The sequence below is a fragment of the Phoenix dactylifera genome, chromosome 11 (genome assembly GCF_051530095.1).
Source record: "Phoenix dactylifera cultivar Ajwa chromosome 11, Ajwa_hap1_PhDact_Kaust_v1.1, whole genome shotgun sequence".
Lineage (NCBI taxonomy): Eukaryota > Viridiplantae > Streptophyta > Magnoliopsida > Arecales > Arecaceae > Phoenix > Phoenix dactylifera.
In genome coordinates, this window is record NC_143200.1 from 17,091,768 (window position 1) to 17,109,821 (window position 18,054).

The following is an 18,054-nucleotide window of genomic DNA, read 5'->3' on the forward strand; positions in this document are numbered from 1 at the left end:
TTCAGATTAAACTCTAATATTTTATTAAACAAGCTAATTGAGTGGTTGAAATAAGTTAAAGGAGTTAAAAATATTAGGTACTGCGATCTAGGTAACATAGTGGTGGTGGTGAAGCCTGTTGTTGATGGTGGAAAGGATGGTTGTAGGACGGTGGGGATAAAAAAGAGTTTTTTATTTCGATCCCTTAGTTTTATTTTTGTTAGAAAAAGCAAATATAATTTAGAAAAATAAAAAAATATGAATAATAACCAGCCTGATGGCGTTTTTTCTTTTGTTTTTGGTAAGATAATTTTAGATGGTAATGGGTACGGGCCGAGGAGTGGGAGGGAAATATCTGTACTGCGAACAGCGACCTGGCTTCATTCGCTCGCACGCACACGGCGCGGTCCCGTGCAGATGAAAACCCCGCAAGGACGCTACTGGTCCCACTGAGAGCCGACAGGCGGCCGCCACGTAAGTATTTCGGTCAAATCAGGCGGTGCCTGTAAGCCAGGCGTCGCCCTCTCGAACGCGACGCTAGACTTTCTCGCTGCGCGATCCAATCTCCGATAGACAAGCCCGGACGCCTTCCCCCGTTTCCCGAAATGTCCTTCCCCCTTAATCAAATACCGTCTCCTGCGTTATATTTAGTTTCCTCTATAATCCTAATTAGAGAGAGAAGAGATCATTAAACAGGGAGCCTGCCTGATAATAAGAGGGCGAGAGAGAGTGAGAGATGCGATGAGTGGCTGCTTCTGGGCTTTCGCCTTGTTCTGCGACGTTGTCTCCTTTGCTCTACCCCACTCTACGTTATGGCCACGATCCGGGAAAGAGAGAGGAAGAGAGGAGAGGGAGTGGGGAGTTCGGTCTGACGACCTCTCTCTGGGCTGAGCTTGGGTGGGGGAGAGGGAAACGGGAAAGGTTTGAGATTTATGGATGGTAGAACCACAAAGGATTTGGAAGAAATGAAGAAGATTGGTGGTAGATCTTCTCTGACTTTGGCTGGCTTGCTTTCCTTGGGCCGACAGAAGAGAGTGAGCACACGCCGGCGATGGCAGCATGATAGCGATGCTGTTCCCGTTGCGTGCTCATTTCTCTTTCTGTCAGCTTCCCATGCCGCGTCCGCTCTCTTGCCTTCTCTTTCTTTCTCTTTATTCTTTTTTTTTTGAAAGAGTTCTTTCTTTTTATTCTTCTGTTTTATGTGATAAAAGAAAAAAAAGATAGTAGTTATCATCGGCGATTTTTTTCTAAAAATAAATAAAACTGTTCGAGAAAGGGCCACGCGCAGCGGCAGAGCCTTATCTACTTCCTATCTCGGGTCTATCATCGCTTTTATGGCCGCTGCTTTTCTTTTGCCTTTATCTTTGTCCGGGACGTCTCTTCCCACCAGGGGAGGGAGAGGGTTTTCCGAGGAGGAAGATGATGTAAGACTGTACAGTATCCCCTCAATGGATTTTATTTCAGAATTATCATCCCTCGGGCCGTCTCTTCTGGCCGGGGGAGGGGAGGGAGAGTGTTTTCCGAGGAGGAAGATGATGTAAGACTGTACAATATCCCCTCTTAATGGATTTTATTTCAGAATTATCATCACTACTATTGCTTCTCTTTTATTTATTTTTGATAGCTAGATTTTTATTTTTAAATTTTATTTTATTATAGAACAATTTTCAAAATGAAAGGAAGGAAATTGAGGCGATGGAGCACGGATGCGTGGCTTTGGAGAAAGAGCCTTCACCTTTCTCTCTCCTCGTTGGGAGCGGCCCGGATCGAGGCGACGGTACACCTTTGCGCGATGTGGTTTTTAACGGAAGTCACTGTTGACCACCCCTCCTCCCCCCCCGGCTCCTCTCTCTTTCTCTTCCCCCTTTCTTCACCTTTTTTTTGTTTTTTTTGTTTTTGTTTTTGACGAGATTTCTTCTCCTATCTCACCTCCATGTTCTTTGGCCAGGACACGAGCCATTGCACTGGGAGAGTCAAGCCATGTTAAAGATTGCAGGAAGCTAGCTAGGAACCTTTGGCCGTTCTCATCTCGAACGTTATAACTCGGAATTGTTAGTATTTTTCCCTTTCTTTTTATTCTTGGCTCTTTTGCTTTTTAGACTTTTTTTTTTCCAATTCTGGCCACTAGTTTTGCAGTCATTCGGGAAGAGCCGCGTCGTGCTTTGTTGCAGGCTTGCAGGCTTCCAGGGGCCAAGATGGTAGGAGATGGGGGCAGGAGAAGGACGGGTTCACAGTTAATAAAGGACAGGAAGTGATGTTCCTACGGTTTCTTAGCAGATCTGGGATTCGTCGGTTCTTTTCCCTCTCATCTGAACCTTTGTTTTTTTTTTACTGATTTGGCGGTGGTATTATTGCTACGGTACCTTATTCCATGGAGCTGTCTGCGGTCTTTCTATTCTTGGAAATAAAACTTTTGACCGTGGACATCACATGGTTACACCTGGATTTTATCATTTTATGCGCCATTCTTTCTTCCCACATTTACTCTCTCCTTTGTTCCGGTGCTAAAAATAAGGAAAGAAACAAAAGAAAACGACCGTTACCGAAGGGCTTCTTTATGCCTGCTGTTCTTGTTTCATGCCCCACCAAGGTTCTAATAGTTGGCACCATTTAGTGCCCACTCTTTTGTTGTCCACTCTTTTCCTTTTGGTTTCTTTTTGATTTGCAGGTGAAGGGAATAATTCAGTGGAAGACCTGGAAGGGAGGGGACCCTTTTGAAGGATGCCGGATGGTCCACAGTTGTAGCCTCTGGGATCCGTGGAGGTACGGGAACTTCTACCCTCCTTATTTTGCTTTCCATCCTGGTAGCTTAATTTCCTTCTGTTTCTCTTGGCAAAAATGGCACTGAAATTGTTTTGTCACCTGCATCCGCTCTCTTCTTATAATAAGGTTGAAAAAAACTATGATGATATGAAGATTTTATTAAATATGTGGCGTGGGCATTGTGGTTAGAAACGCATTAGGATGCTGTTGTTGTTGAAGTTATGGAGGCGAGCTAGTGGTTCGATGCAACAGGAGTTAAGGATCTTGTAGAAGTTTGCACAGGGACAACCATAGGCAACATATTATAAACATCAAGTGTTTCTGTGATTGAAAATGAGATCTGCTCCTGTTGATGAGTAGAAGTGTTCCCTCATATGGGTTTGGTAGCTGGAATGCCTAAAATCCCAGTAGGTAAACGACATTGAGATACTATCTTCAAAGAAAAAAATCCTACGATTTCACCAAGTGGCAGCAAATACAAGTATTTAGATAATTTTTACAGCCAATATAATGGAGCTTTATAGCTTTGGTGTTGCAGTTTAGCTCCTTATCATGTCGGCGCATCTAGGAAATGCATAGACCGCGGTTTCAAGTTTGCAACAAAGGATTTGAGGATTTTAGTCATGCATGGTGAGAGCACTTTGGTGGGGTTTCAATTCACGAAGTGTATCATTGTCCCTACTCGGGTATCACCTTGGTCTTCGACCTTCTAAGTAAGTTTATATGGGGAATGCCGTCTGATATTAGCAAAGACAAAGTCAAGTCAAATTGACAACCTGTCTTTTGTGAATTAGCTGTTTGAATGTTTAGGGCATTCATCTTGCTATTTCTTTCGGAGATGTTATACTTTATGAACACTCTCCCAAAATTGAAAAACGTCTTTGACTGTCTGTTTAATTCGAACATTAATTTTGAAGTGTATTGACCAGGCCTGCTTTTGAAGCCACTAGAACAAATATTTTTCTTTAATCGAACCCTTTGGTGTTAAAAATGGGGCAGTAGTATGTCTGAATTTTGTTGGCGGACATGATTCATTTAGCTTGTTCAGCTTCGGTGTAAAGTTGATTTTGTAGTCTTTTAACAGAAGTGAAAGAAAACATACCAAAAAGAAAAGTAATCCATAATTTATGTCCTTAAGTTAATAAGTAATGCATAACTTTTTCACTTCAGTAATACTTTCTTTTTGGTACAACACTTAAGTAATACTTGACTAGAAAGTATCTGAGAATAAAGATGTTGATATTTGGCATATGCTTTGAACTTCATGATTCTTTGAAAGATAGCAAGGTTTTTATTATGTCAACAGTGATCCAGATTCACATGGAAGGTTGTAAGCATTTATACATTGATAGACTGCCAATTTACTAATGAGAAGATTAAAATCTAACTAAGTTCCATTTTTAAACAGATGAAATATTCACTGGTGCTCTTGGAAAGGTTTGTGGGGAATTGGGGTCAGTTGGATTGCATATTTATGATGGACATTTCACAAATGTGTTTAGCTTACTTTCAGTGGGCTTTTCTTAGGGTGATGCAGCCATGGACCTTGGTTAGTACTGTTTGATCCAAGAATATTTTAATTCCATTGTGGGAAAAAGGTACCAAATTGGGGGCTCGTTTGTTGGTGCTATAATTTTTTTATTATTTTTTTTGAGGGAAGGGGAGGTTGAGCCACAAAATTTATTGAATATGTGAGAGAAGTATGTACATGAGAGTCAAAGGAGATGGGGATGGAATGTACAATGCAATGACAGGCGATATGAAACAACAAGCGATATGATGAGGAGGAGATCGGACTTGGTTGATGGTTAGAAGTTAAGTTCAGCTGTCTGTCAAACTGGTTTTTAATTCAATTTGGCTTTCTAACAGAATGTTTCCTTCTTTTGTTGTGAAGCTCCACCAAATGAAGAAACAAGAACAACCCTTTAAAGACAACATTTTATGCCATTAGAAATTCATCAAAACCAGATGAAAATACTTTAGTTGAACCACCACCTTGATAATGGCTGAAGCTCCAAACTTGACAAATAATTGTAAGCAGAGGTTGAACAGAAGTTGTAGCTAAAGAAAACAAAGCTGCAATCCCTCAGTCATTGAAAAGGTTGATTGCAGTTGAAGCACAGGTCGAAGGCGGGGCTGATCTGTTGCTGCTATAATTAACCAATTTAATTTGCATAAGAGAGCATTTTCCATGATATACCTTAAACACGTTTAGGGAATGATTAGCTTACAATATAGGAGTTCTCTTCCAAACAATTTTTCTAGCCTTTATAGGGGGAATTTAGATCCCCAGTTATGCTTTTGGATCCATTAATGGATTCTCTCTTGGTATTCATTGATATTAGTTCCCTCCCTATGTTGAATGACATGTTGATGCACAATTGGTGGTCTTCAAAGTGTGAAGTGGTTGGAAAGCCCAAGGATTCTGACTCCAAATATTTCACATCCTAGATTTCAATAATAAGCTATTTTGAATCTACAATTTATGCTTCACTAAGATCTCCACCTCTCTTATGTCAAATAGGAAGGAGTTCCATACACAACAAGATAGGTGATTGAGATGATGAGATTTGGGGATATTGTGGGGAAGATATTTGATAATGCCTAATGAAAACAAATGTATTATTAATAAATCATCTCTTTATTTTTTTGGTAAAGAGTTATAGGATTTATATTAGGAGAACATGTTGGATGAACATTCTCCGTTTGTGAAAGCGTGGGTTGACAACAATTGACAGGGAATCCAGCCCCTCCACACTCCAAAAAAAGAAGGAAAAAAAAGAGGAGAGATTGGCAACTCATCTTCAAGTCTTGGTTCTCTTCTCTTATTGTCATATTTTTGTTGTTGACATTTTATTACTCTTAACTAGTTTTGAGTGTTTGATAACGATTTGCACTACATATTAGTAAATATAGATTTTCTATTTTTTTCTTCTTTCGGACCACTACTCCAGCTCATTATATGTTATAAAAGCCATTTCTCATCTTTTCCATTACAATATTGTTTAAAATTTTTTGAGTAATTGCGGTATTCATCTTCTCATAGCCACTACATATCCTATGTCTCATCTTACCTTATTTGCAGTATTAAAAAGATTTAGCTCCTTTCCATCTAAGAGGTTAACCATCAACCATTTATCTGATCTTGTTCTCCTTGCGAACATCCCATTTTTTGCTTCTATGCAAGAGAAATTGGTTTCCCATGCATATCATGTAAAAATGATAACGAAATTTTGAGAATCTAAGATCCTTTAATTTTACCAACTTGACATTCAAAATTATGGTTTTGGGATTGATGTTTCACCATCGATTGAACCATCTTTAGCCTACATGCTTTGCTTTCTACTACCAAGAAAATTTTTGAAAAATTGATATACTTGTGTGTGCATGTGTTAGGATGGAAAAATGGGAATAAGGGACAAGAAAGATGCTAATAGAAATAAAGGTCTTCAGCCATAAACTAGGTTGAACACTCTTCTCTTGTTTTTGTCCACCTAGTGTCAAATACAAACGGCCCCATTCTTATGTTGCAAGCCACTTATGTCGATAAGTTGCATCCGGATGTCAAAGTTTCCAATCTTGTAACGTCAATATGATAATCGGATGCTGACCAAAACCTCTAAAGATTTAAGTAGTTAACTTTGTGTAACAAATGACGCTATAACCTCTTTACTTTAAGTTTGCATCATGATGAAGTGGCATGTTATTTCACCTTCCTTTTTTTCCGGTGAGGTAGAGGGTTTTTGCCAAACGTGATGCTACTTAGTTATCGCGTTGTAGACAATTCTTTTGGCCACATTCAACACTAAATAATTGAATTTGACTACACTAGCATGCATAATGTGTTACTCTTTTAACCTTATTTGTGCTTGATCTAGGATTTTAACCTCACATGTTACCATAGTACTAGCAATAAATGTACAGTATCCCTTGGTCGATCTTTACTTGTAAGCATTAGACAACCCCTGATTTTGAAGATGTCCATATCTTAGCATGGTATACCTTGTCAGGAGATGTCTTCAATTATTAATTCCTATGTTTCACTATGTCAAGAAATTTTGCTTATTGTTTATAAATGTTGACTCATGAAACCCATTGTAAATGAAATGTCAGCTCTTCAAGTGAACTTGACCATCGCAGCATGCACTGTTTGTAACTGTTTGATCTTTTCTTCTATTCTTGGTTTAGGGAGAAAACTTCATTTTTTGCATTTCACCATCGTATTTCCATAAATGTACAGTGTCCCATGGTCTATCTCCCACTTAAATGATGTTCAAGCCCAGTCCGCATTAGAAAATCTTGCAATTTGAAGATGCCCATGTCCTCACTATGGTATATCTTATCCAAGAGATCTCTTTGAATATTCAAAAAATATATATTACTATGTCAAGATATGTCTTCCTTAGTGTTTACATAAATTAACTTATGACCTAACCCAGATTTGTATAACCTTAGTTTGACCATACCCAATAAGCGGTTCAAATGGTTGGGTTTAGGCTACCCTAAGTTGCATTTTAATCACTTTTGCTCTCCTCTCTCTTCCCTTGTCCTTAATGCGACTTAGCTTTGAATTTGATTTTAATTGAACTATTTGTGCAGTTAATTTATTGTTTTATAGCCTTCTTGTAGTTGCAACTAGGACATGTGTAATGCATGTTCAAGAAAAGGAATAAATATGAAATTTTAAATTATGTTAATAAAAAATAAAAAGAGAATAGTAAGATCTCTCTAGTTATGTATTACTTCTTGTCACTTTTAAAAGGAAGGATTAGAATAGATAAGGTTTGGACCAAAGAGGGAGAGAGGCGCTAGAAACTTGCCTCCCTGAAAAATAGGGATTGGAATCCAGTTATGTTTCTTTCCATTTTAAAAGAGATAAGGTTTCCTTTTCACTTTTTTGGATAAAATGGTCAGAATTATTTTAATGGGAAGTAGTTATGGGTTCTTGGAAACTAAAAGGATATTTTCCATCAAAAAATTTCAAAGAGAATTAGAATAATTTGTTCTCCAATTTCGAAATTGTTGTTTTTAATACAGTGTAGATATTTTGTAAGAAGGCTATGCTTTTTCATGGGTCAATTTTAGCTTACTTTTATAGTCGATTTTTTTATTCCTATGTGAGCAATTATATTATCAGTTCCTACTTTAGTTCTAGGGTCAAAAATGTTTTCAAGTCTTTGAAATTGTGTTTTGGATTAGTTTTGATGGCACCTTGTATTGTGCTTGTGTTGCAAAATTTTGCTATCACTAGATTGTGTACAAAATCTTATTTCTTTCTTAGACAAAAGTCTAGAATAATCCAACCTAAATAAGTAATCCTATTTAGTAAGTCTAATTATATCGTAAGATATGAATGATAGGAAGCGTTGGGATAGGAAAGGAGAACGATGAAACATGAAGAAAAAGAGAGAATGACAAGAACAAGCAATATTTACATGGTCCAGTCTAGATCCACGGGCAGAGACGATGCAAAAGTTTCACTATAAAAAATTGGAGTCAAAGTGCGACATTTTCTCTCAAACACTAGAACACTTAATTGCTCTCATTTTTTAGGGTTTCAAGATATATATATATATATATATATATAAAATAGAGTAAGTCAATATGCACTTGAACTAGTATCTTACAAAAATCATGTGGCCCAAACAAAACAAGTATGGTAGCCGGATGGGGGGATCTTTTACCCTCCACCTACCCGCTTCACTCGTTGCGCTATGCTCTACTCGCTTCGCTCACTCCCTTATTGCCTCTATAAAACTTGTAAACACCAAACATACTCAACGGGAAGTAATGAGTGTAATAGATTCTGCTGATGAAAAGAAATCATGATTGTTTTCTATCTATAAATTTTTCGTATATTTTGACTCTTCTATTCTTTGATCAGGATTTAGGTGCCGTCGTAAACTATGGAAATGGAACATTTTTTGGAGCATGTATTTGTTCCCTTCTGACTTTCTGCATAAATCAAAACAAATTAAAGTTTGTTCATAGCAAGGTAATGGATCTATTGTCATTAGGTTTCCCCTATGATTACAAATATAATGGCGAACCTAGATTGGGATGAAAGATTTCTATCCATGGATGAATGTGGGAGTGTTTCAATTAAATATTTAAGAGATGAACTGCAACTTAGGACTTTATTGAAGTGGTTCAGTTATCAAACATATCAACTTTCAACGAAGTGTGTTGATTTTTTGAATTTTATAAAGTCAATCGCAAATTGTTAACAATTTTATTTGCAACCCATGATACAAAGGATAGCTACCCTACAAATTAGGGTTGATAGTGGAGGATCCTGGAGTTTCCATATCAGAATACTTGATAAAGGACTAGAAAATTAGTGATCAAACATCTTTGGATAACTTGATCGAATACCACCATGTTCCTATGACCAAAATTCCCACACAAAGGTCAACCATGAAAGTTTCAAATGTCAAAGATCCGCTAAGATGAATTCTAGACATCAGCTTATATTAAGAGTTACAAGTTACACATATTTTTCCAATTTCTCTAATTGTTATTTCGACATTTCACTGTTGGATCCTACAAATGATTATTTGACTTAAGATCTATTGAACAAGGTCTTTGGTGTATTAATCTAATGATCTGGTAGCTCAAAAAGTTCAACTTGGTCTCCTTCAGTAAGTTTAGAGATCAATAGATGGATCTAACAACTGTGCATCATTAAATAGTTTGTATAGGTACCCTAGCTATTGGAAGATTAAAATGATGCTTTTGTAACTTGCATGGCCTTTCAAGCTACGACCCCAATAAATCATTTTAATTGGGGAATCTGACAAAATTACAAGTTTGCTTAATAAACTCTAATTCCATTCTTTAGTCCACCCCACCCCATCCCACCCTCCATGGCATTGCCCAGGCATATATGGCATCAACAGAGTAAGATACATCAGATTGGATCATAAGAAAAAGTTGCAGTATGCTTGAAAAAAAATAAAGAATTACCATTACACACGTAAATATAAAGGATTTGAATTTGGAACACTATAGTTAGATGTGTTCGGTTGTTTCTGTTCAGCATGTTTGTCGTTAAGGTATTGTAAAATGTATATTTTCTAGAACAGTAGGAAATCTGTGAATATTGTCGAAATAATTACTGTTTAATATTGTTGAAATAATTGAAATGAAGAATGATTTTATGGCTATCACATGGATTTCTAGAGGACTGCCTGGGCTAACGGCTGTGGTCATTGCCTCACCAAAGCTATTTGACAACTCTCAAGGAGAGCTTGAGAAGGCCAGACGCCATAAAATTGTTCATGTATGGCCAGCTATCACAAGATTGGGATTGAGTTACCCCTTATTTTTTCTCTTCTATTGACAATGTTATCAGATATTCTTGCCTTAGTTTCTTCTTTATTTTTAAGAAAATAAGTGCATAATTTGGTGATATTCTTGCCTTCTTATTTTTAAAAATGAATTAGGCAATGTATTAAGATTTATCAAGAAATTCTCGTCATTGTATTTGAGAGTTTTCCCCATTACAAAAATAAATTCAGACTTTTCATCTTCTTTATTTTTCAATTATTTTATGTTTTTTCGATTTTTATCACTTACAAAGCTAAATTTTAGATGTTTCCTCTATTTCTCAATTCAATTTGGTTTTTGGCATCAATTGGAGAAGATCGTCTTAGTCATGGATTAAACAACACCTGTTTATTTTAAGCAGAAAACAAAAAAATTTCAAATCTCTGGTTAATATATGAAGTCTGAATAATATCATATATAACACTTATACATTTGAGCATCTTAAGCATGTGTAACTGCTGGCAGTATTAAATTACGATGCAGTGCTTGGAGATTGCAACTTCTCGAATTGTCGAACAATTGCATTGATATTGTTAAGATTTGCTTATAATTAGAGTGTGGGATCTACATTGGAACTTGTCCAGCCAAGGCTTTTCCCTTTCTTTTTTTGGATTTTTCATATTATTCTGATATGACTAAGATATGTTTAGCATAGATTTTTAACCTACTTTGGATACTGATAGACGGTAAAACATTCCTTAGGATAAAATTTTACACAGATTTCATTAGCATAGATTTGGTACCGTATTGTTCTCATAGCCAAGTCACAATATCATATATTAGTTCAACATTACTGTGCGCAGGTATTTTACAACAACTAATTCAGTATTTCGACATCCTCTTGGCATTAATTAAAAATAAAAATTGGAAGATAATACCCATTGTATATAGGTTTTCATGTCGATCCAGCAAAAGTAATTTTTATCCCTGCAACTTTTCTTTTTTATGGTATCTGATATATATGGTTTGTGTCGTTCTATAGATCTAGTAACAAGGTAATCTAATATTGGTGGCAAAATGCCAAGTTCTGATCTAAGACCCAGGAAGAAATGGACAGATGATATTTCGAGATCACTAAACAAAACAGGGGGCAAGGTAATGGGATAGGAAGAGAAATCTATTGGTTTGCACGGTTGTGTAATCCCTATTTATAAAAAAGACGAGTGACGTCCGCTCTTTCTTCAAAGAGGTCAAACTCCAACCATGGGATCTAACCTTCGCCGACTGAGAATACTTGTTGTGGGATTTAGCGGCTCCAGCCGCATTGACGATAGTCCTTCATTGCGACTTAGATTGCACGATCAAGATCCCTACATATGAGCCAGATCAAGAGCCCTCAATATCAGAGAGAGATGAGGAGAAAAGAAAGTCTTTGTCATTGGTTCACTAGTTGTGCCTTCTTCCAATTTCTTTTTCGTTGCCTAAGCACTTACCTCGGAGCCGATGTCCGCCGTCTTGTGCTGATGTGCTTGCTCGAAGTCCACTGGCAGCTTCGATCCACTGCGAGGGGGAAGTGCTTTCTGCGTGGGTGCGTGGGGGAACTCATTCATTCTTCATTAACCCTCACGCGGAAGAGAGTGAGCTAGGTTAGCTAGCGAGCTCCTAACTAACCTAGCGAACGGAACACGGAATTCTGAAATTTCGTGTTCTAGAGGAGTGAAAGAGGTAACGGAGTTACCACTTTCACGTAGGAGTGTTATAAGGGACGAGGGATGAGAAACCCTCCGCTGACAAATTGCCTTCTTCAGATGCCAACTGGCTGGACAGTTTGTGTATAGAAAGATTTCTTTTTTAAAAAAATAGATTCATAATAATAGATATAAAATGGGAACTAAAAGTATGCGATACAAAGCCTAAACCTGATATTACATATGCGGCCTAGGAAGCATGGATACTTAATGTTACATATTTTGTTTGTACTCGATACAAATGCTCATTGGATACTTTTCTTACACATGTCTGATACTTCCAGATGTGCTGAAGATATTCCCTGATATCTCCAAGAATGAGAACATGGGATTTTTCTTTCTTTTTATTTAAAGGAAATGCTAATTACCATTTAATTTTGAATGACCAATTTTAGACTTTGTGATTTTGATACTTTCAAATGGAGTCAGGATTAGGTCTATGAATTTAATTTTGACTAAATGATGAGTTTGTAGAAGTTTATGGATGCTGTTTTGTATATTTACACTTATATGGATGCTTTTTTGTTTATATACATTCGTTTGCATATGTATATTTAAAATTCACATATATTCTAGCTGTATCATATCCTATATTTTCAAGATTTGCCGTATCATGCCGTATCTGTTTCTTGTGTCTGTGTATCTATTATTCATCGGTTGGAATGTGGACCACCATTTTAAAAGAGCACATCCTTGAAATTGGTATATTAAGATTATGTTCCCTTTGTTTGAATTTGACAATACTGAATATTGAGAGGCCTTTTCTTGTTTAGACATGGAAGCTATATATGCATTGTTTTTATAATTTTACATTGAATTTATTAAGTCTTCTCATAAATATTGAATTTGTGCATGTTGAACATCACCTTAGCATGTTATAATGGAGTTATAGTCTATATTCAAAGTAGAAAATAAACAAAGAAATTTCACATAAGTGTAAGAAGTATACAGACATACATGTAGTTCAATATTGAATTAAGAGATGTCTTATAACGTATATACATAGTTAAATATGTTATTTTCAATTGATTACCATAATTATTTTCAATAAATCTATTTTTTGGAGTTGCTCACTTCCCTGCACCCATACACGCTTATAGCTACACTTACACAAACTAGCACGATTGTATGCTTACACAGATATTAGTGCATTTGTTGGCTTCAGGAATGGAGAGCATATGTTATATTTCAAGACATTGAATTGCCTACGGTTAGTAGGATGACATACTATTTTCTGTTGGTTCTGGCTTCAGTATCAGGGCACATGGATGATGAGAGGATACTTTTATGTAACAAAACTTCTTGTTGGGGCTTGATAATGATATGGTATATAGCTTTTACATCTATTCATGACATGCAGAATTTATCCAGGATCTGCTATCATGTAGAAAAGTCCCCATATGGTTGTTCATCTAGCTTGTCCAGTACTTCTTGATAGAATATTTTGGCTGAGATTTTGAAGGCTTCACCAAAATCAAAGGCTGATATTTAGGTTACTTCGAAATATCAAGAAAACCGAATATGGAGGGGGTTTCTTGTCCCCAGAGCATGTGTTTCCAAATCGTCATTAAATCTCAAGCAGTAGTAAAATTTAGAAGAATATTGGTCAACTTATGTATCAGTAGTTGTATTGGTAATTTGTTGTACCAATCCATCTGGTTTATTTTTCTAACCTAAATAACATGCTCAGAATTATCAATGATGAAATGTTGTTTGACATTCTTCTTGAAATTCATGATTTACTACTCATTTTGAAGCGGAGACAGATTAATATAATTGTATTGTGATTATATTTATTATGAGTACTTCTATATTTTTGTATTCTATGGTTAGCAGCATAGTTTACTGTGTATCAGACTTTTTTATCATTACTGTTCTGGTGTAGGATGTGGTTATCACTTGACAAACCAAAAGCAAAACTACCGGTTATGTCTGTCGATCATGTAGAACAAAGTTGTAGTTAGTTTATAATATTGTACGGTGCTATGATCCCATCTGCATTTCCTTCCAACACTTTAGGTATTGGAAACCAAAAGAAATACAAATTCTCATAGCATAATGACATTGAATAGGCATTAAAACTTCTCAGTTACATTGCTGCAAGTGGTAGAAACCTTATTGAAGCATATAAATTGTACATAATTGATAATGATACTGACCTAATAGTTAGATTAATTTTCAGAAGGTAGCCACTTCTACATGCTGAAACCCTGAATTTGACCTGAGAGTCTAAATATCTGCATTTGTGGGCTTCTTGGGTGTTATATATATAGCTTCATCTTCATATATTTGAAATTGCCATCAATGTAATGAAAACTGATTGTTTGATAAATTTTAATATCTGCAATCCAGGCCTTTTATTAGAGAAAATGTGGCACCATGGGAAATACAAAAACTTTAGATGTCGAGCAACCTTATCTGATGCGGTATTATTTATACACTAAAGAGATCTTAGGTGTTTATAGAGGATCAAGGAATTCAAATAATACATTTCGACTAGTTGTAGCCGGCCGAAACATGAAATGGAGGTTCACTATAGACTGATCTTGGCCAAAAAAAGTCCAATTTGTTTCTGGTGAAACAGATTATCTTTGGGCAAAATAGGAAACTTTGATGCATTCATGTACATGGTGTAAACACAATTATGTACATTCATGTTTTTATTTTCATTTATACATACTTGAATATGTTTAGTATTTGTATAAGAATTTATTGTAAATTTTCTGTACAAATGGCGCACAACTGGTAGTAATAGAGTAAGATACATCAGATTGGATCATAAGGGAAAATTGTGGTGTGCTTGAAAAAAAATAAAAAATTACTATTAGACAATTGAATATAAAGGATCTCGAATTTGGAACCCTATACTCTAGTTGCATGCGTTCTGTTGTTTCTGTTCACCATGTTTGTCTTAAGGTATTGTAAAATGTATTTTTGCTAGAACAGTAGGAAATCTGTTAATATTGTTGAAACAATTGAAATGCAGATTGATTTTATGGCTATCACATGGGTGCTTAGAGGACTGCCTCGGCTAAGTTCTATATATCGTCATTGTCTCACTAAAGCTATTTGGCAACTCTGAAGGAGAGCTTGAGAAGGCCAGACAGTACTTTATGACCAGCTATCATAAGATAGGGATTGAGTTACCTGATGTTTTCTCTTCTATCAACAATGGTATTAGATATTCTTGCCTTAGTTTCTTCTTTATTTTGAAGAAAATAAGTGCATGCATAATCTGGGGTTTGGTGTCTTATTTTGAATTTGACTTGTTAATGTATTAGGATTTATCAAGGAATTCTTGTTGCTGTAGTTGAGAGCTTCCCCATTACAAAAAATAATTTAGACTTTTCATCATATTTATTTTTGAATTATTTTATGCTTTTTTTTCTTTTTCTCCCTAGTAAAAATAAATTTTAGGTGTTTCCTCTATTTCTCAATTCATTTTGTTTTTTTGCATCGATTTGAGAAGATTTCTTGGCCTTGGATTTTCAGCAGAAAACCAAACAATTTCAAATATCTGGTTTATCTTTGAAGATCTGAATAATATCATATATAATCACTTGAATATTTGATCATCTAAGGCATATGTAACTACTGGTAGTCTTAAATTACGATGGGTGCTTGGAGATCGCAACTTGTAGAATTGTAGAACTAGTGCATTGATATTGTAAATATTGCTTATTAGAATTTGGAATCTACATAGGAACTTGTCCAGCCAAAGGCTTTTCCCTTTCTTTTTTTCATTTTTCAAATTATTCTGACATGACTAAGATATATTTACATAGATTTTTGAAATTATATTTCACAGAACCAACTTTGGATCCTGATAGACCGTAAAACTTTACTTCAGATAAAATCTTTCACAGATTTCATGAGCATAGACTTGGTCCAATATTTCTCTCGTAGCTAAGTCACAGTATCATATATCAGTTCATTACTGTGCGCAGATATTTTAGAACATTTAACAGTATTTTGATGTATTTTTGGCACTACTTAGAAATAAAAACTGGAAGATAATACGCATTGAATGTAGGTTTTCATGTCAATCCAGCAGAAGTAAGTTTTATCCTGCAACTTTTTTTAAGGTATCTGATATACAAGATTAGTGTGATTCTATTGAGTAAAAGTTTGGGCCAAAGAAGAAATGGACGGATGATATATCAAGATCACTAAACAAAGTAGGGGGAGAAGGTAACGGGGTGTAATCCCAATTTATAAAAGAGCTGACAAACAGATTCCTTCAGATGCCAATTGACCGGACAGTTTGTGTTCAGAAAGAAATTTTTTAAAAATTAAATAGATTCATAATAATAGATAGAAAGTAGAAACGACAAGTAACATAGTAAAAATTCTGAAAAAAATAATGAAAAATAATATCAGAGTGTGGTGAGGAAGTAGAGGACCTCATAACCAGGGCATGAGCTTATGCTCACCACCTGGGGATTGTCTTATGCAGATACAAAGCCTAAACCTGATCGCGCGGCAGCAAACCATGTGCATATGTGGCTATCCAGGAAGCATGGATGCTTAATATTCCATGTTTTATTCATATCTGATACAATTAATCATTGGATACTTTTATGATACATGTCTGATACTTATGTTAAATGTCTTATTTTTAAAAATTAAGGAAGCCTTAAGCCTTCTAAATACTTCCAGATATGCTCAAGATACTTTTTTGTTATCTCCAATAATGAGGTTAACGGATTTTTCTTTCTTTTTCTTTCAAGGATGAATGCTAACCATTTAATGACGAATAACCAATTTTAGAGTTTGTAATGTTGATACAGTCAAATGGAGCACGGATTAGGTCTATGAATTTGAATGATGTCTAAGTGATGAGTTTGTAAAAGTTTATGGATGTTTTTTTGCATATCTACATCATATGCATATGTATATGTAAAATTCATATATATTTGTTTCGTATCCTAGTTGTATCATATCCTACTTTTTAAAGATTTGCCGCATCATGGCATATATATTTCTTTCATCTGCCTATCTGTTTTTCATAGGCGGGAATGTGGACCACCATTTTAAAATAGCCCAACTTTCAAATTTGTATGTTAAGATTATGTTCTCTTTGCCTGAATTTGACAATACCGAATATTGAGAGGCCTTTTCTTGTATAGACATGGAAGCACTATATGCATTTGTCTTTATAGTTTTGCATTCACTTTATTAAGTCTGCCCATGAAGAAAACAAGGAAATTTCACGTAAGTGTAAGAAGCATACACACACACACACACACACACAGAGTTCAATATTGAATTAAGTGATGCATTATAAGGTATATGCATAGTTAGATATATTATTTTCAAATGATTACCGTAATTATTTTTCAATAAATCTTTTTTTTTTTTTGGAGTTGCTATCACATCCCTGCAATCATACACGCTTATAGCTACACTTGCACAAACTAGCACATATAGTACGAGTATACAGGTATTAGTGTATTTCGTTTTTGTGGGTTTCAGGAGTAGAGAGCATATTTTATATTTCAAGATATTGTATTGCCTAAGGTTGGTAGGATAACAAACTATTTTTTTGTGGTGCTGGCTTAGTATCAGGGCACATGGATGATGAGAATATATTCGAATGTAACAAAGCTTCTTGTTGGCCCTTGGTGATATGGTGGCTTTTACTTCTGTTCGTGTCATGCAGAAGGTGTCCAGGATCTGCTATCAGGTAGAAAAATCCCTATATATATATATGGTTGTTCATCTAGCTTGTCCAGTACTTCTTGATAAATTATTATGGCTGAAAATATTGAAGGCTTTACAAAAATCAATGGTTGATATTTAGGTTACTTGGAAATATCAAGGCTAGCCGGATATGGAGGGGGTTTGTTCTCCCCACAGCATGAGTTTCCGCATTGTCATTAAATCTCAAGCAGTAGTAAAATTTAGAAGAATATTGATCAACTAATGTATCAGTAGCCGTATTGGTAATTTGCTGTACCAATCTAGCTAGCTGGTTTACTTTTTTAAACTAAATGTCGTGCTCAGAATTATCAATGATGAAATCTTCTTTGACATTCTTCTTGAAAATCATGGTTTACTATTCATTTTGAGGTGGAGACAAGTTAATATAATTATGAGTACTTGTATAGTTTTGTATTTTATTGTTAGCAACGTAGTTTACTGTGTTTCACGCTATTTTATTTGATTTTGTATCCTTATTGTTTTGATGTAGTATGGTGCTATCACTTTACAAACCAAAAGAAAAATTACCCATTAAGTCTTTTAATCATGTAGAACAGAGTTGTAGTTAGTTCATTGTCTTATACATTGCTCT

General features: G+C 35.6%; 1 long non-coding RNA gene across 14 annotated transcripts; it reads left to right on the forward strand.

Annotated features, from left to right (window-relative positions):
- Positions 1-635: 635 nt before the first annotated feature.
- Positions 636-17,807, forward strand: LOC103707791 (uncharacterized). 14 transcript variants are annotated; one of them, XR_016397788.1, is made up of 9 exons: positions 636-1,516; positions 1,639-2,030; positions 2,116-2,742; positions 4,151-4,179; positions 4,270-4,291; positions 8,627-8,737; positions 14,746-14,933; positions 17,322-17,445; positions 17,563-17,807. It is a non-coding gene; the product is annotated as an uncharacterized LOC103707791 (long non-coding RNA). The 14 variants fall into 14 exon arrangements; XR_015971210.2 differs by lacking the exons at positions 4,151-4,179; positions 4,270-4,291 and adding an exon at positions 13,013-13,085 and having other exon boundaries at positions 639-1,516; XR_003385855.4 differs by lacking the exons at positions 4,151-4,179; positions 4,270-4,291; positions 8,627-8,737 and adding exons at positions 9,925-10,024; positions 13,013-13,085 and having other exon boundaries at positions 639-1,516.
- The last annotated feature ends 247 nt before the right edge of the window (positions 17,808-18,054 follow it).